A 16,463-nucleotide genomic window follows, 5' to 3' on the forward strand; every position below is an offset into this window, starting at 1 on the left:
GTAAGATTTTAGATTTCTGTTCTATGGGTCCAGGTAGACCCATAGACAACATGAATTAAATCCTGGAGAAAAGATATTTAATCCTTGTAAAAGATATTTAACCCTAGGAAAAGATATTTCCCTTTTTCCTGATATGGTTCAATCACATATAGTTTGCCTTACATTGGATTTAGTGAAATTGTCATAGTCTGTAGCATACTTCCATTAGCCTTTACCAATTCTTTAATTTGCAAATAGTTGAATGCTCCCTATATTGGCTTCATAAATTTCTATGCTAGGAACATTCTGGCTAATATTATGATATTATGGATTCTAGAATGTGAATATTTTAGTTAATACCTGATTTCTTAAGTATAGGAGCTGTTGGCCTTGAAGGTTGCCACCCACTTGAACGAATGATTTTAGTTTTCAGTCACAAAGTAATGGGCTTGAAAATTTATTGATTAATTAGTATGACCCTGACAAGTACAATAATTCTATGGAGGCTCAAAAGTTATAGCAAAGCTGTTACGTTTTAGTGACATCTTGCAGTTCACTCACAGTATATTTGACGCCTGCAGTTACTTCCTTTGGCACTGGTCCAACCCCATTTATGTGACACCAAGCAGAGGACAAATGGTCATGGTGTTATATACACCTAATAGCTCTGTAATATATTTGACACTGAGATAAATAAGCAAGTACTGAAGTACTTTCTACTGGTAAACCCTTTGTCTTGTTTTCTGCTGTGTAACAATTTGCTTAACTCTACAGGGTTTAAAGCTTGTAGAATACATGACTTAAATATTAAAGACGGGCTCACACTGTTAGGCAGATTGATAAGATACTGAAAAATAAACAGTTATATGTTAGAAATCTTACTAAACGCCAGGTTTGGTGGCACACACCTGTCATCCCAGCACTCAGGAGGCTGAGGCAAGAGGATCACTGTGAGTTTGAGGCCAGCCGGGGCTATGTAATCAGTTCAAGGCCAGCCTGGACTACATAGTGAGACCCTGTCTAAAATAATAATAAAAAGAAAATCTTCCCATAGAATAGAGCTTCTTTTTCAGCATAGTCTTTTCAAAATTATTTTTCCCACTTGGGGTGTAGAAGCAGAATGAAGCCAGCCTGGACTACATAGTGAGACCCTATATCAACAGACTAAAAACAGTGATAACAAAAATTCCTTTGTGCATAGTAATTGTACGTGTTATCAAGTACACTGTGGTAACTTTATACATGTAAATAATACTTAATTATCAAATTGAATTAACTAATATTTCAATCTCCATAAACATTATCCTTTCTTTATGCTGCGAGCCTTTGCACTCCTCTTTTCTGCTTCTTTCTATAATATATAATAAATTGTGCAATCACTCTATGGTGTTGTGAATCATTAGAACTTACTCCTACCATCTAATTGCAGTTTGTACCTATTATCCAATCTCCTTTCTTCCTCTTCCTGGCCTCTAGGTCTTCACTTCTGTACTCTCTGTTCCATAATATTTTTAACTTCCATGAATGAGTTAGCTTTCTATGCCAGCCTTGTTTTATTTAGGACAGTCTAAGTACTTTGTTTCATTGAGTTTTTCTTAGAGCTTGACTTAGTTTTTAAAGAAACAAAATAATAATGGAATTTGGGTTGCAAATCCCTTGAAGATAGGAGATAGCATCTTTCTTTTAGGCTTATTATGGTATCTAGTCTAAAAATAGAATTGTGACTTCATAAATAGTTGTTGAATTAAATTTTTAAATTAGTTTCTAAATTCTTAATAAGGTTCTCTGATTCTGCTGATGCCCATTTTTTTTCTGATTCTTTTGATTTGCTTTTGTTACTTTTAACTCTAGAAGTCAGTCACTGTAAAAAATAGCAACTCTTTGAGCTGTTATGTTTCACTTAAAAAGGAAAACTTCGTTGAAAAATTTCAGATATAGGATAGGAAGTGTGATAAAGATACAGTGAATGTTTCAATCTTAAATAATTTACTATATTAAAGGACACATTACTGTTATTACCCTCAAAATGCTATCCCTCAGTTCACATCACACACAGTCTCATCATTATTATCACTTTCAGGGTTATTTTGTTTTAAATTTTATTTTAAAATAAAACAGAATAAAGCCAATCAACACAGGACAGTGTGACACAGGATTTCAAAGCAAGATAATAGGAAATCAGCAGTGGTTACCATAATGCCTCTTGTTGTCTTCAAAATAGCTGCAACATAGTAAAATTAAACAAAAGAGAACAAAGTAGAACCAATAAAAGCAAAACAATGAATGCAGTACAGGACTTCAAAACAATATAATAGTAAACCCAAAATGGCTACTCTAATATATCTTGTTAATCTTTGAAACAGCTGTTCATGTCATCATATATAATAAGATCAAACAAGATAAAACAGTAAAACCCAACCAAACAAAACAATGAAAATGGTACAGGATTTCAAAACAAGATCATAGGGAATTAACAATGGCTACCATTTTCAAAAGGAGATCCCCCATATATGATGCATTGTGTGTTGTTATCCTCTTGATAGATAATTAGGTTACTGGCTTTACACCTGAAGAGTCAGTGAAACACTAAACACTACAAGCATTAAACTGAATTTTATCTCATTTAGCTGTCATCACAGTCTATGTTTCTCTAGATCAGCTGGTTGCCTATAGGGTGGGAGGGAATGTTGACTCGTCTCCCGGTCCACATAGCTGGCATCTGGTTCTTCCCCAGTCATCCTGTGCATAGTGCCGACTCACAGGAAGTCTTAGCTTTTTGTTGACTTCTCGTTCTCCTCTGCAGTCTTTGAATGGCACTGACTCTCAGGAGAGGGCAGGCATCTGACTCCCCTGATCAGCCCACACATGATGCCAACTTGCAGGAGGACTTATCTTTTTGTTGACTTGTTCTCCTCCCCTGCTGTCCATGAATTTCTGGGCCTTTTCTTTTGTTTTGAGGAGGGGTACCAGGAATCCAACTGAGAATCTCATGCTCAACAGGCAGGCTCTGTGCCACTGAGCTAAATCCCTAGTCCCTCTTGTCACTTTCTGAAGCAGTTCTAGAAGTCTTTTTTCATGAGTAGCTAGAGTTGCACTGTCATAGCTGCCTCTGTGTCTTGAAGTGATTAAAAACATTGTTTTTCTGTTTATTTTTCTTTGGAGTGGAGCCAGAAGTCATATGGTACCAGGTCCAGTGAATAAAGTAGATGTGGACACACTGTCATGTTCTTATGAGTTCATTTTTCCTTGGATAACATCAACAGAACCATTTAACTACATTTTTAAATCACACCTCATAAAGACACTCCTCATAGAAGAAGATTTCCACAACTACTTCAGAAAGTAACAAGATTGTTGAGATAGTATGTTAAAAATGAGAGCGAATATTAAAGGGGATTAATTACAGTGTGTTTCCTACTATAATTTTTTTTAAATTTAAACATTCACCATGTATTCTTATCATACCTCATATTTTAAAAACAGAGAATTATATAGTTAGACAAATTACTCTAGGATTTTGCAATAAAAAGGAACTAAGATCTGATACTTGCCCTAAAAAACTCAGTGTTTAGATAAAATAGATTCATAAAGAGCTGAAAAGTGAGAGTGACAGGGTAAGGGTATGAGGGGAACTGAATTGGATTTGTAACAATATAGAAATCTAAGCAGCCAGATTGATAAATTTTTGAATTTTATTAGTTGAGCTCAGCAACCACTCACATGGACCCATTTCAGAGTCAAACCAAGTGGTTCTGAACTAGAGGGTCATAGGGCATTTAAAGCAAAAAACTACAAAGCAAGACATCCTGTTGGAAACAATTTAGCTAGAACGTTACATTAATTTTGGTTGACAACTGTATCCTGCTTCTTTGTTGAGCAGGTTAATTTTTCTGTCTTACGGATGAACCTCATTCTGCTTTTCTCATGGGACTTCTACCCCCATATAGTTTTCTACTCTTCTGGGTCAAATATAGAGCACGAATCAAATACAGGGCACAAGATGGAGTCAGTTATGCCAAGCTACAACAGGAAGCAGGGTGGAGCAGCTTAAGGCAAAGCATGGTTACTTACCTAAAGTATGGTATTGGGGTCTGACTTAGATCCCCAAGCTTCCAAACGAGTGTACGGCAAAGGCTTAAGTAAATGAGACAAGTGGTATGATTTTAGGGTTCCAGAAGGATCAAAACCCTATAGCAGAATTCTTGACTCTGTGGCTATGGTAAGGGCCAAGACAAAGAGCTTCTCTGGGCTGCCCATATTTATTAGATCCAAACAAAGAGTGAGTATAGGGAAATGAGCATGTCCTTAGCTGTGTCCTTATCTTGACCTTTGAGGTATCTGGCATTACAGGCCACTACAAGCCTCAGCCAGGACCCACTGTGATACACAGAGGTTCACTTACTATGAATCAGCTCCCATCCCCAAGCAAGGGGCCTAGGCCTAGAACAGATTCACAGATAAACATAGAAAGCCAGTTAGTTAATTTTGAATCCTGCTCAGAGCTTCATGGTGGTCTCCAACAGTGTGGTGGGGGCCTCATAGCAATGCTAGAGCAGGATTTTTATGTTGAATTCCCCAGACAATCAAGGAATGGAAAAGGAAACCTCCATGGTTTTGTGTGATGGCTTTAGTGACAAGTGAATTACTTCTTGGAGAATTTGATGAGCATAGATTGAAAGAGCTAGGTAAAAAATAAGGTAAGGCCTTGAGAGTGTTACTGGAGACAGTTGACCTGCCACACTGTAGGAAGGAGACATGTGGGTTGTGTCTGGAGGGAAGTAGGTGAAAGTCGGGGCAGGTGTGGCAATGGAATCCCAAATGATGGTGGAGTCAAAGACAAAGCAAAGAGGGAGCATGTTTGAGAGAGCAAGTGCGATGGGATGGAGTTGTCTGTGAGACTGCTAAGTGAGAAGTCACTGAAGAGACCAGTCTGTGACCCTGAGTATAAATGCTGTATTGCTAGTCTTTGATCTCTTCACTACCTCTCTGTTGTCTTTGCTGGACCATATACTTGATTCTGCCTCTCAGGTATAAGGTCAGTCTGCCATTTCTGTCCTCCACACTGATATATCTAGTGGCTGGAAGTCCTCCATTTCAGACCAACTGTATTTCTAACTCCAGGACTCTCATACGTGAAAATATTGAAAATCAACCACCCCGTGCTGAATGTATTATTTTTTCTTTAGTACCCAGTATGTACGTTCTATAGACTATCACTTGAGACACTTTATAGGTATATATTTACAAGATAGTGACTGTTCAATAAATCACTTGAGCTCAATGATTCTATCCTTTTTTCCTCTTTAGAAAGCTATTTTTAAAAAAAAAAAAAAAAAAAAAAAAGAAAAAGCCTCTGGCATTCCTACATGCTAAATATTTGCAGAAGAAAAGGGAGCGGGAAAACAAAATTGAAATGGAGCAAAGGAAAGCATTTGAGGTGAAGATTTACATGGGTTTTTTCCCATGGGAAATGTGAGGCCATACAGCCTGGTGTAACATTGGAGTGGCACTGCTGGGGATTCGGCAGGTGAATGACTGTGGTCAGGGTCTCAGGCGGGAGCTGAGTACGTCAGAGCCAGGAGACAACTGTAGTCACAGTTTGCGAATGAGTTTCAGAAAGCACAATGCAGTGGGTTGAGACAGGACTTGGTTAAAACAAGATCTGCTGAAGTCCTACCTTTTGTTCACTATTGATGGCTTCAGTGTGGGCAGTGGTTCAGTGAGACTGTCACATGCACACTGTCTCTCTCACAGCCCTTGAGTTAGTGCCTTGGGCAGATTCTTAGGATGATGATGAGTGACACCAACAGCACTATTGTTGAACAAGTGAGTGCATCATCTCACAGTGTCACTGCAGCACTGTGTGTTATTGACTCTACCAGCTCGTGAATTAGAAAAGCAAGGGTGGAATGACGAAGTGACTCCCAACCCTCACATTCCTCCCAGAAGAGCCACTTTTCACACCCAGCATACTCACACCCACCAGCAATGGTGATAGACATGAGCCCATGAGTCCTGCAGGACAGAAGTTTGTTGAGGACCTGAGCATACTCCTGACGACCCACTTCATGCTGGCAAATCCGAGTCAGGGAGCGCAGCCAATGCGCTCGTTGTGCTAACACCGGTGGATTGTGTTGGTGGCTTCTGGATGTTGGGATATGGGCCTGACAGGACAGGTCCGTGTCCACAGCATAGGATAAAATGCAGTAGAAATGGGGAGAGGAAGAGAGCACGTTCTATGGAGGCAACTTCACACTGCTTAATGTCTTCTAGGAGGGAACTGCAGTGTCTGGGCAGCTGGTATACTTTGAACCTGAATGAGGAGTACTTGTGGAAGAGGCAGACACAGAGAACAAGAATATTTGTTTTGTTGGGAAAAAATAAACCTAGGAGGACTATGAAATGTGGGCTAGCATAGTTTAAAACCTGGAGACATGGGTTTGTACTGACTGACTGAGGGATTCTTCAGATTGGGACTCTTAAGACATCGATTTCTCTGCTGATATGCTCAGGGTCCTGTCTTCTGCACTATTGGAAAGGACTCTTTCACAGCTAGTAGAAGGGCTGCCCCACCTTCAGACAGCAGTGGTCTATGTGTTGGAAAGAGTGTTCTCCTCTGGCTGTTCTGAGTAGGTCAAGAAGATCTCTTTTGACTGTCAGTTCACTGGTTTATGGTCTGCCAAAAGAAGGAGAGTTAATTAGATATATATACAGGTATTGTCAATAGCAGTGGAGTTTGTTTCTGTAGAGGCATCAGAGTACATTGTGAGTCTGGCACATGGCTGGGGGTGGCAGTTTTCTTGTAGGTCCCCGGCCTTCTCGCTGGGGTGGGTGCGCAGAACATGCCCTGGCTAAGATGGTTCTTGCCCTCAGTGAGTTTAGGGCCATTTTGGTGAGACTTAGCCTGTTATAGGACTGGGTAGGCAGTGCTTCAGAACTTAAAACTCACAAGTGACTCACTTTGTTGTACCTAGCCTTATATTAAGCACTCTGCATTTGTTATTTTGTTTACTTTTCAAAGCAGCTTAAGTATCCTTGTTTGCCCCTTTTTACAGAAGAAATCAAGGCAGCAGCAGTTACATACCTTCCTTCCACTACCTCATCATAACCCTGAGAGTCTGAATTCACCCCCTGAGTGGTCTGGCTCCAGAGCCCAATCTCTGAACAGCTCATACCTTCTGTCTCAGGAGGCTGATCCTCTGCCATCTCTGGAACATTCCTCGGTGAGTTGACCAGTGAAAAATCAAACCAGATTTGAGTTCCTTGAAAGAAATTTCCTTTGGGGAAGAGCAAGGAATACAGGAGGTACATGTGTGTTACAGAACGGTTTTAAACAGTGGGATCCACTTTTGAGAAAGGGTAAAATGAGATTGGATACACATTTTCAGTTGCTTCTAGTGTAATGAGGTCTAGATTCCTCTGCTGTGGTTTTTCTTAATAGCTCTGTGACTGGCTTCAAGAATGCGCATGTAGATCTGGGAAGATCTCTATGATACTGTCACCTATGAAAAAGGAACATTTTCAAATGAATTTAAGCATTTGAGAAGGAAAGAAGTACTTTTCAGCCTAGATTCCTGAAGTATAGAGGGATCCTGAAGATAAGAGAACTTCAAAAGGAGACAGACTTAGATACATCTTGAATTTTTACCATTTCTCTGTAACATATTCTCCCCTACCTTTTCACAAATATGTATACACACGTACACATATAGTCGTGTATTGCTTTCTCATTTTAAGTTTACAACTCAAGTGGTGAAAGTTCCTGGAGCTCACCTTTTCTCCTACTCGGATGGGGTGTGGGGGGTGGGTAAGATAGATAGAATCATTAGTGTTGAAAAATCAATTCCAGGCGTTGGGCAGGGAGCACATACCTGTAATCCCAGTGCTGCTTCGCTGCCTGAGGCAGGAGGTTCACCACATGTTTGAGCCCAGGCTGGGGTACATAATGAATTCAGGCCAGCCTGAATTGCATAATGTGAGACCCTATCTCCAAAAAAAAAAAAAAAAAAGAAAAGAAGGATCAGTTCTGTAACTTTGGGGAGAAGACCTATCTTGATATGAAAAATTATTTCACAAGATTCATAAGATAAATATTAGAATATATTGTGTGATACAGTTCTTTTAAAACTTTACAGCAAAAGAATGCATTTTAGAGTAGATTTCAGGTTAAAAACAAGGTAAGCTTTTTCTCAGTTTGTTTCACCTTACTTTAGGGTTTATCTCAGTGCTTTCTTACTCTTAAACAGTTAATCCACGTTTATAATTGTTATCAACATTAATTTCATTTATAGCCATAGTAATGAAATTTTAATTGTATTGAAAATGTAGGTTCTTGTGTCCTATTGCTAGGAATTTCTGGTTTAGTAAACTAGGAATGGGCCTGTAGTCTGCACGTATAGGAGATAGGTTGGTTGGCAAACATTGCCTTGAGAAATGCTGATCTAAAACAAGTGAAGAGATTTCTGTTAGGTTTTCTCCATCTATTAAAAAGTGTACTGGGTGTGGTGGTACATGCCCATAATCCCAACACTAGGGATGCTGAGGCAAGAAGATCACTGTGAGTTCGAGGCCAATTTGAACTACATGGTGAAATCCTGTTTCAAAAACAAACCTGATGAATTCAAATAAAAAGAAGGATCCTGACTTTGTATATGCTAATGGGTCACAAGTCCATATTTCATGAATGGCACAGCAAGTAGGAACTGAAGTAATTTGCATAAAGAAGCAATATCCTGTCATTGTCTCAGGTTATGGGTAAGATTTAGATCTGAGTGTCTAGCAATTCTGGCAGATAACTTGTGGTTTAAAAGGAAGGATTATGTTACCTGGAATACTTAGATATTAAATGCAGTTTTAAACAAATTAAAAAAATTTTTTTTTGTACTGGGGATCAAACTCATGACTTTGCGTTTGTCAAGCAGGCACTTATGTCGCTGAGCTAAACCCCCAGCCCCAATTAAGAAAATTTTAGCAGGAAAAAAAATTGCAGTAAGTCGAGGCAAACAGGAAATCCAGTTGATTGTTAGTCAGTGATTTTTAAGCTTGAGTGTTTATCTAATCACTTGATAGACTTGTTAAAACATACATTTTTGAGTCCCCAGAGTTTCTGATTCAGTAGGTCTGGGTGGAGCCTAAGACATGGCATTCTCCATGTGGGGCCCAGGAAAAAGAGAACTTAGTGCCTCCCAAGGATTGGCCATGACAGGACTTGGAGGAGCCCACCAAGAAGCTGAATTGCAAGCCTTTCTTGTAAGCCACACAGCCATGCAGGGCCCAGGAAGAGAAAAATCAGATAGCCTCTCTCATGAGCCTCCCCCTGGCCCCGAGGACAGGCTGAGTTCCTGGTAACTGAGGTACAAAATATAACTGAGTGCTTGTATTGTTTGGTTGACTTTGTATCTGGCATCAGTGGTCTGAGCATCTGTTGGGAGGATGACATTATGCAGTACAGTAAATATGGGGGATTTCCTACTGTCTTGTTTGGTATTGCTGTATCTGATGGAATGGACAACTGTTGTGAAGATAACAAGGTATGGTGGTCATTTTTGTTTTCCTGTTACTTTGCTTCAGAGTTCTCTACCAATTTCACTGCTTTGTTTTAATTGGCTTTATTCTATTTTATTATCTTTAAAATTAAAAAAAACTGGCTTTCTTATCAAATTCTAAAATTAGATTGGTTTAGAGATTATACTTTGAGATCCATTGCTCTTAATGAGTTTGATATCTTGATTTATCAACTATTCATGGATTATGATGGTACCAAATTGTCGTTGCAAGAATTGGTCATCAGGCTGTTATGTGACCCTGAATTCCTACTACATGACCTGTTTTCCTTTTTTCTTCTGAGATTTGTTTATTTACTCTCAGAGCCCACTAGTCTAACCAAAAAAAAGTGCTGGGGGCAGGAGTAGGAATGTTGGCTATGGAGCATAATTTGAGAACTACAGATCTAACATTCACCATAAGGTCATTGTGCTTCTAAAGAAGACAGATCATAATTGCATTTCTCAGATTTTATTTTTAAAAATGTAAGTATATTATAACATGTTTAGTACCAACAGATGCTAGAAGGGTTTGTAACCTATATGGAAGTCTTGACTCCTAACATTGAACTCCTGACCTTCATTCCCAAATTTGCTCCTTCACAGACAGGGTCCTTTATAAGTAGCAGTAGCAGCATCTGCCCCTTCCTTCAGTACCACTAGCTGCACATCATCCTGGGCAGCATTTCGTCTTGCTCTTTCTTACATTAATGAAGTCCTGTCAGTTCTGTCTTATAACCTGTCTTGAATATCTGCTTCTCCCACAGCTTTCCCCAACTGTGCCCCACCTACTAGCCTCTGAAATGAACTGGATTTAAGTGGGACCTTCACTAAAAGTGTCATTATTTTTGGCTTCAAATTAAAATAGGTCTGTTTGCTCTACAGGCTTTGCTGGAGAGGCATGATATTCTTTCATCTGACATGTTTGTGCTTGTGGAAGAGGTTTAAAGTATTTGAAACCTGACAGCAGAAGAAATGGGAGGAGACCTAATTCTTGCTAGGCATGAGTCATCTTATAAAAACACTAATTGAATGTTTTAATTAAGTAATTTCATTGTTGATATAAAACTATTCATCAGTCATTAGAGTGCTTTGATGTGTATGTATTATATGTTTCTGTATCTTCTGCCAGGATCTTGGCATATACCTTTTCCTGAAAACACATGGAGTAAATATTGCTAAAATTTGTTTATTGCTTATAATTTTGTTTTTCATTTAGCAACAGTTTTTTTCTATTTTACAGACTTATGGAATAGCTTTTCAGTCTTTTTTAGTGTGGGGAACAGTGTAAAGAAGGTATGAGATTGGGTATGGTGATGCATGCTTCTAATCTGGACTACTTGAGTGGGTAAGACAAGAGACTGCAAGCTCAAGACTATGTTAGGCAACTTAATGAGATTATCTCAAAATAGGATGGGGATATGAGAAACAACCATATACACAATCCCTTATAATTTTAGACTTTATTGAACACTTCCCAGAGATCATTGCTAGACTTGTCCATAGGAATAAAGTTGGGATCAAGAAATATTTTGTAAATGTTTGTGGTGATACTGAAATTGGCCAAAATGTTGAACCTAGTAATTAGTGTATGATGTTCACTACTAAAGTATAAAAGTAGATGATTGCATGTTATCTCTGAACAAAAGATATGATATTCAGCAAATTGTTGCTTACTCAGAGATATAGCAGGGGTTTTTCAGGCTGGTGGTCCTCTGAAATGTGCTGAATACTGGAGGCATTGGCTGACAAGGTTGGAATGTGTGATAAGGACCTAGTCCAGGCTTTCTTCTTGGTGTATAGCTGCCATCTCCTCTTTGTTTTCACATTATATTCCCAACATATCTGTCTGTATCATATTCTGAATTCTCCCTTTGGTAAACACACCAATGATTGGAATAGACCCTACAATTTCATTTATCTTCAGTTAGCTGTCTTGAGACTCTGTGTCTAATTAAAGTCACATTCGGAGTTACTAGAATCCATCCCACCTATAGATGAGCCTTAACACAAATAAACCTCAGATATCTAGCTATGCTTAGCTTATTTTGGAATCTTACGTAGTAAACAGTAGCTTTTTAAAAAACTGTAAATTAGTTGAATTTTACCAATCCCTTTTCAGATTGAGCAGAGTTCCATGATGTTGGTTCTGCAGATAACAGTGCCCTTGCTCTATCATTCATTTCATGAACCCTTGAGCCAAGAAATGTTAAGTAAATGAGAATAAATACAAGAACTGCATTTTAAAAGAAGATCATTCCCCCACCCCAAGTCCATGCATGTAAAATGTTAATACACCCCAGGTTCTGGGCATTTAAAATAGGGCACATGGACCTGTAGTGTGTTTTTATTTCCCATTTTGTTTTAGTTCTACCATTCTTGTATATTCTTCGTTTTCCACATAAGCCTTGTTTATTTAGCTTTGCAGTTTTGTGACATTCACAGCTCTCTAGTGCTTTTGAACTGTTTATTGCATCTTTTCTGGTGGGCTATTTGGGTGCTGTCCAACTTGAAAGATACGGAGTGATGGCTGATTTTCTCCTCTTGTCTTCATGGTGTTTTAGGAAGCCTGTGTGAGGCATGGGCTCGGCTTCTCTGTATCACCGTCACTTGTGCCCTTCCTGTGAGCCTGTTTGAACTCCACACTGGCCTCCTCTAGAAGCTCCTGTTTGCTAGTCTCTTTAGGAAAGGCATCCCTGGGAGAATTTTCCTCAGGGAAGGAACCTGTCTGGGTGTTCTTCCTCACCAAACCTCTTGCTGTTAAAAAAGAATTTAATGGATTAAGAGTCATTTTCTCTTCCACCCTCATAAGAAGCTGGATAGTTTGGTTAAATGAGGCTGTTCTACTACTTGCCCGCCAACCCCAAATAAGTGGGTTTGGGCTATGTTTTTGGTAAAACTAATATATAGTAAAAAGGATAATCATTATAGCTGGTCTTTAAAACACAGGCTTTTCCACATAAGTTTGGCTTCAGCCTGGTACCTGAGACCCTTTTTTCTTCAGAAGAAATCAGGTGGTTGGAGACAGTCACCTAAATCTGAGTAACATCTGTGCTATGGACAGGACTTCTCCCTAAGTTGCAATTAGTCTTTGTCTTTAAAGTTAATAAGTCTGCTTTATTTTAAAAATAATGTTTTTTCTTTTTATTAGTACATCTGTGCAGTACATAATAATTATATTCCTCGTGGGGAGCTGGTCCATGTACGTAACACATCTTACGTTTTTTTTAATCCCTTTTTCTTCCTCTCTCTCCTCCCTCCTTTTGTAAAAATAAAATCAAAAATCTGTTTCCCTGTTTCCTATTACCTGTTTTTTATTTTGCTCTTTGTTTATAATTTGGATTTTTCATGATCTCAGTGTGCATCTATTTTTTTCATAGATGTTTCAAGTTATAGCAGAGTAGTACTCCATTGTGTATAAATACACCTTTTAGCTAATCACAGACTTAGCCATTATGAATTGTCTGCTGTAAACATGGGTGTGCATATGTATCACTGTAATGTGATGTCTTTAACACTTTCAGAAAGATACCTAAAGAGGAATAGCTGGGCTGAGTGGAATTGCAAATTTTAGTTGTTTGTGGAGTCTCTGGATTGATTTGTAGTGCATCTTACCAGTTTACATTCCCAGCAATGAAAACGTGTTCTTTTTCCTCACAGCCTCTCCAGCTTTTATTTCTCGAAGATAGCTGTTCTTTCTAGAGTGAGATGGAATCTGTGTGTTCTGTAGGTTGTCTCTTTACTCTGTTGGTTGTTTTGCTGTGCAGAAGCTTTTTAATTTGATATGATTCTGTTTATTGATTTTTGATGTTATTTCTTGTGTAACTGGGATTCAAGAAAGTCCTTGTCTACTCCTAAGTCTTTAAGAGTCTTATACTTTTTTGTCTTCCAGCAGATTGTTTCTGTTTTAGTACTTAGATCTTTGATCCTCTTTGATTTATGTTTAGTACATGGTGAGAAATATAGGTCTAGGTTCAACACTTAGTGTGTGGGTTACCAGTTTTCCCAGCACTATTTGTTAATGAGGCTATCTTTCCTCTTCCAAAAGGATTTTATAACCTCCTTACCAAAGATAAGGTAGCTGAGTCTGCCTGGAGTTGTTTCTGCAACCTCTGTTCTATTTCTCTGGTCCAGAAGTCTAGTTTTTAGTTGTCATCATTTGTTTTCTTTTTTGCTGGTACTATTCTAGTTTTGTGCTTTTTGTTTTTTGTTTTTTGTTTTTTGTTTTTTGTTTTTTTTCTGTCTTTTTCTTTTTTATCAGTACTGGGGATATTCTGTTTTTGTCACTAGAACTTTGTGGTCCAGGATTGTGATGATGCCTGCCGCTTTGCCCTTGTTACCCAGAATTTCTTTTGCTATTTTAGGTCTCTTCTGGTTCCATATGAATTTTAGGGTTGTTTTCTTTAGTTTTTTGAGGTCTACTGTTGGTATTTTGATTGAAATTGTGTTAAATCTGTATAACAGGGGCTGGGGATTTAGCTCAGCGGCATAAACACCTACCTTGCATGCAGGCGGTCGTGAGTTCAATCCCCAGGATCGATAAAAAGTTAAAAAAAAAAAAAGTCTGTATAACAGTGTAGAAAGTATGACCATTTTGACTATTGGTTTTGCCTATCCAGGAACAGGAGATATCTTTGTCTCTTTATTCTATTGGTTGCTTCTTTTACTGTGCTGAAGCTTTTCTGGTGGTCATGCCTGGCATTCTACTATAGAGAGTAACAGACACTCTCAAGGAACTGGGTAGCCAGGAGAGGATCTTTGACCTTCTATCTGGTGACCTGATAATTCTGGCATTTGAACTCCCTGAAAGAAATAAGCCAAGGGGATTCCACTTGTGCTCATATTCCTGAATTTTCTAAAATTCACTGCATAAGGAAGATCTATCAGAGCTTAAATAAGAGAGTGTTTAGAATATTTTGTTTAGACACATGTATCAGGCCCATCAGTAATTCTTTGGTCTTTGACATCAGCACTGTAAGATGGCTTTTTAGAACTTAGAGATGATTCTTGCATGTAGTCCCACCTCCATTTAACTGTTTGTCAGAGCAGAGGACAGTCAGACCAACTCCCGATTTCTTCCTTTGGTTGATAACAAGTTCTCCTTTTCCTTATACTTTGTGCAGTTCTGTTCCCTGGATTCTGTACCTTGGGACTGTAGCACTCAAGGTGGCTACTTTAGGTGGTCTTCTCCTTTGTGCCTTTTGGTAAAGTGATTCTAGCAGAGATTTGCATTTTGCAGTTGTTCACAGTTTCGCTTCTTGCCACTGTAGCAAGGCCTTGAAGCCTAAGACTTGTTTAACTTTTGACTTATGGACCTCTATTAAGTTAAGAAAACTCAATAAGCTCCTGGATAGTGATTCTAAACCTTAGGTTTCTCATGTACAAATGAGAGTCCAGGAGTATGTTCATAGTTTTGCTGCTGCTTTTTATTGCCAGACTCAAGGCAGTTGATAATCTAGTTGTCAGAACTGGGTTAAATGTAGAAAAAAAGCTGTAATCAGACATTTCTTTTCACTCTGTATTAGGTGTATTAGCAAGGAAAGAGGGAAAGGTACAACCTAAAGTTCAGTCTATCTTTCCGTTTGGAGAAATTAAAAACAAATCTATGACAGGTTTTTACTTCAACAAAAATGGCTGTATAGCTGAAATCACATTCTTACATTTATTTTGAAGTAAATGTTTTTAAAGATTTAGGTTTTTGGTTTTTTGGGGGTTTTTTTGGGTTTTTTTGTTTTTGTCTTTTTTTCATTTTTATCGGTACCAAGGATCGAACTCACGACCGCACACCTGCAAGGCAGGCGCTTATGCCGCTGAGCTAAATCCCCAGCCCCTAAAGATTTAGTTTTAACAACTCCAAAATGATAATTGCTGTCCATGTTCTTACTGAAAGGCCAAATTGGGGTTGTTTGCTAGTTTTCCACATAATGAAGTGTCTGTTTTACAGTCATGTTGTACAGGTTTGCTGCCTATGAAACCCATCTCAATTTGGTTCATTAACCAAATGAATGAATCATTAATAAGAGAACCAGTCACAGAGAACTACTTTCCTGCAAAGGGATCCTTTTAAGATCTGAAATGTGAATGTCTGGAGCTCCAACCACTTGATTCCACTGTTTAGTTTTCTAGGCCTCAGCAGACTTTAATATCTCTTAAGATAACCATTATTCAACTTGAACTTTTTTCCCAAGCCCAGGAAATTAAACAGGCTATTAAAACTTTTAATTGTAATCTTGCAGAAAGATCTTGAAAGTGGAAAATGAGACCACCACTTTGCATTTTGTTGCGTAGTGGGTAAAGAGAGTAAAGATAAAAGATAACATCAAGGCCATAATCTTACATGCAGTGTGAATGTACACTCCTAGCAAAGGGGTGGAGTGGAATTGAGGGACCAGTTTGTGTTAAATTCCAAAATAAAAAGAAACTAATGGATGTTTCAATGTTTTCTCAAAGAAGGAATTTATTATTTTTACTGCTGTGAAACAATCATTTAAAATTTGAGTAACCTACTCTTATACCCATTTATAGGCATATTCTATACTAAGTAATGAATTTGTCTAGTTCCAAGTTGAGTAAAATTCTTGAGTTGTAGATGTGGAAGGAAGATTAGATTTATCAGAGTTGATCTCATTTTCAAATAAGGAAAATGAAGCCTAGAAATCATGCTTGAGCAATGTGCTTGTAACACCTCTTAACTCCCAGTTGTTATCATTTTACACACATATACAGAAGATTATGAGGGAAACTGTGTACAACCCAGGGTTAGGAACCCTCTACATTCTAGTTCCTGATAGAGACTGCCTCTAGGCATGTTGGCACCTCACTTATACCCAGGACACCTAGCTGTGGCTGAAGGTATGTCCAGAATAACTCAGGTATCTTTTATGTAGTCGGGTGATGGTCACAGTTGAAATTTGCATAGAAGGAATTTGAAGATTTGAAAAT

The 16,463-nt window shown here is 38.4% G+C and overlaps 1 protein-coding gene across 11 annotated transcripts in view; it reads left to right on the plus strand.

The window, feature by feature from the left end:
* Ppfibp1 (PPFIA binding protein 1) overlaps window positions 1–16,463 on the plus strand; it is a 206,126-nt gene that overhangs the window by 90,851 nt on the left and 98,812 nt on the right. For 10 of the 11 annotated variants that reach the window (XM_063254464.1, XM_013149341.2, XM_013149346.2 and 7 more), the window contains exon 2: window positions 7,035–7,202. The exons of the other annotated variant lie outside the window; for it this stretch is intronic. The gene's annotated coding sequence lies outside the window, so the exon portion shown is untranslated. The remainder of the gene's footprint in view (window positions 1–7,034; window positions 7,203–16,463) is intronic. 11 annotated transcript variants of the gene reach the window in all.

The sequence above is a fragment of the Cavia porcellus genome, unplaced genomic scaffold, assembly GCF_034190915.1.
Source record: "Cavia porcellus strain 051 isolate PalLab524CR breed Dunkin Hartley unplaced genomic scaffold, mCavPor4.1 scaffold_8, whole genome shotgun sequence".
In the NCBI taxonomy this organism is placed as follows: Eukaryota; Metazoa; Chordata; class Mammalia; order Rodentia; family Caviidae; genus Cavia; species Cavia porcellus.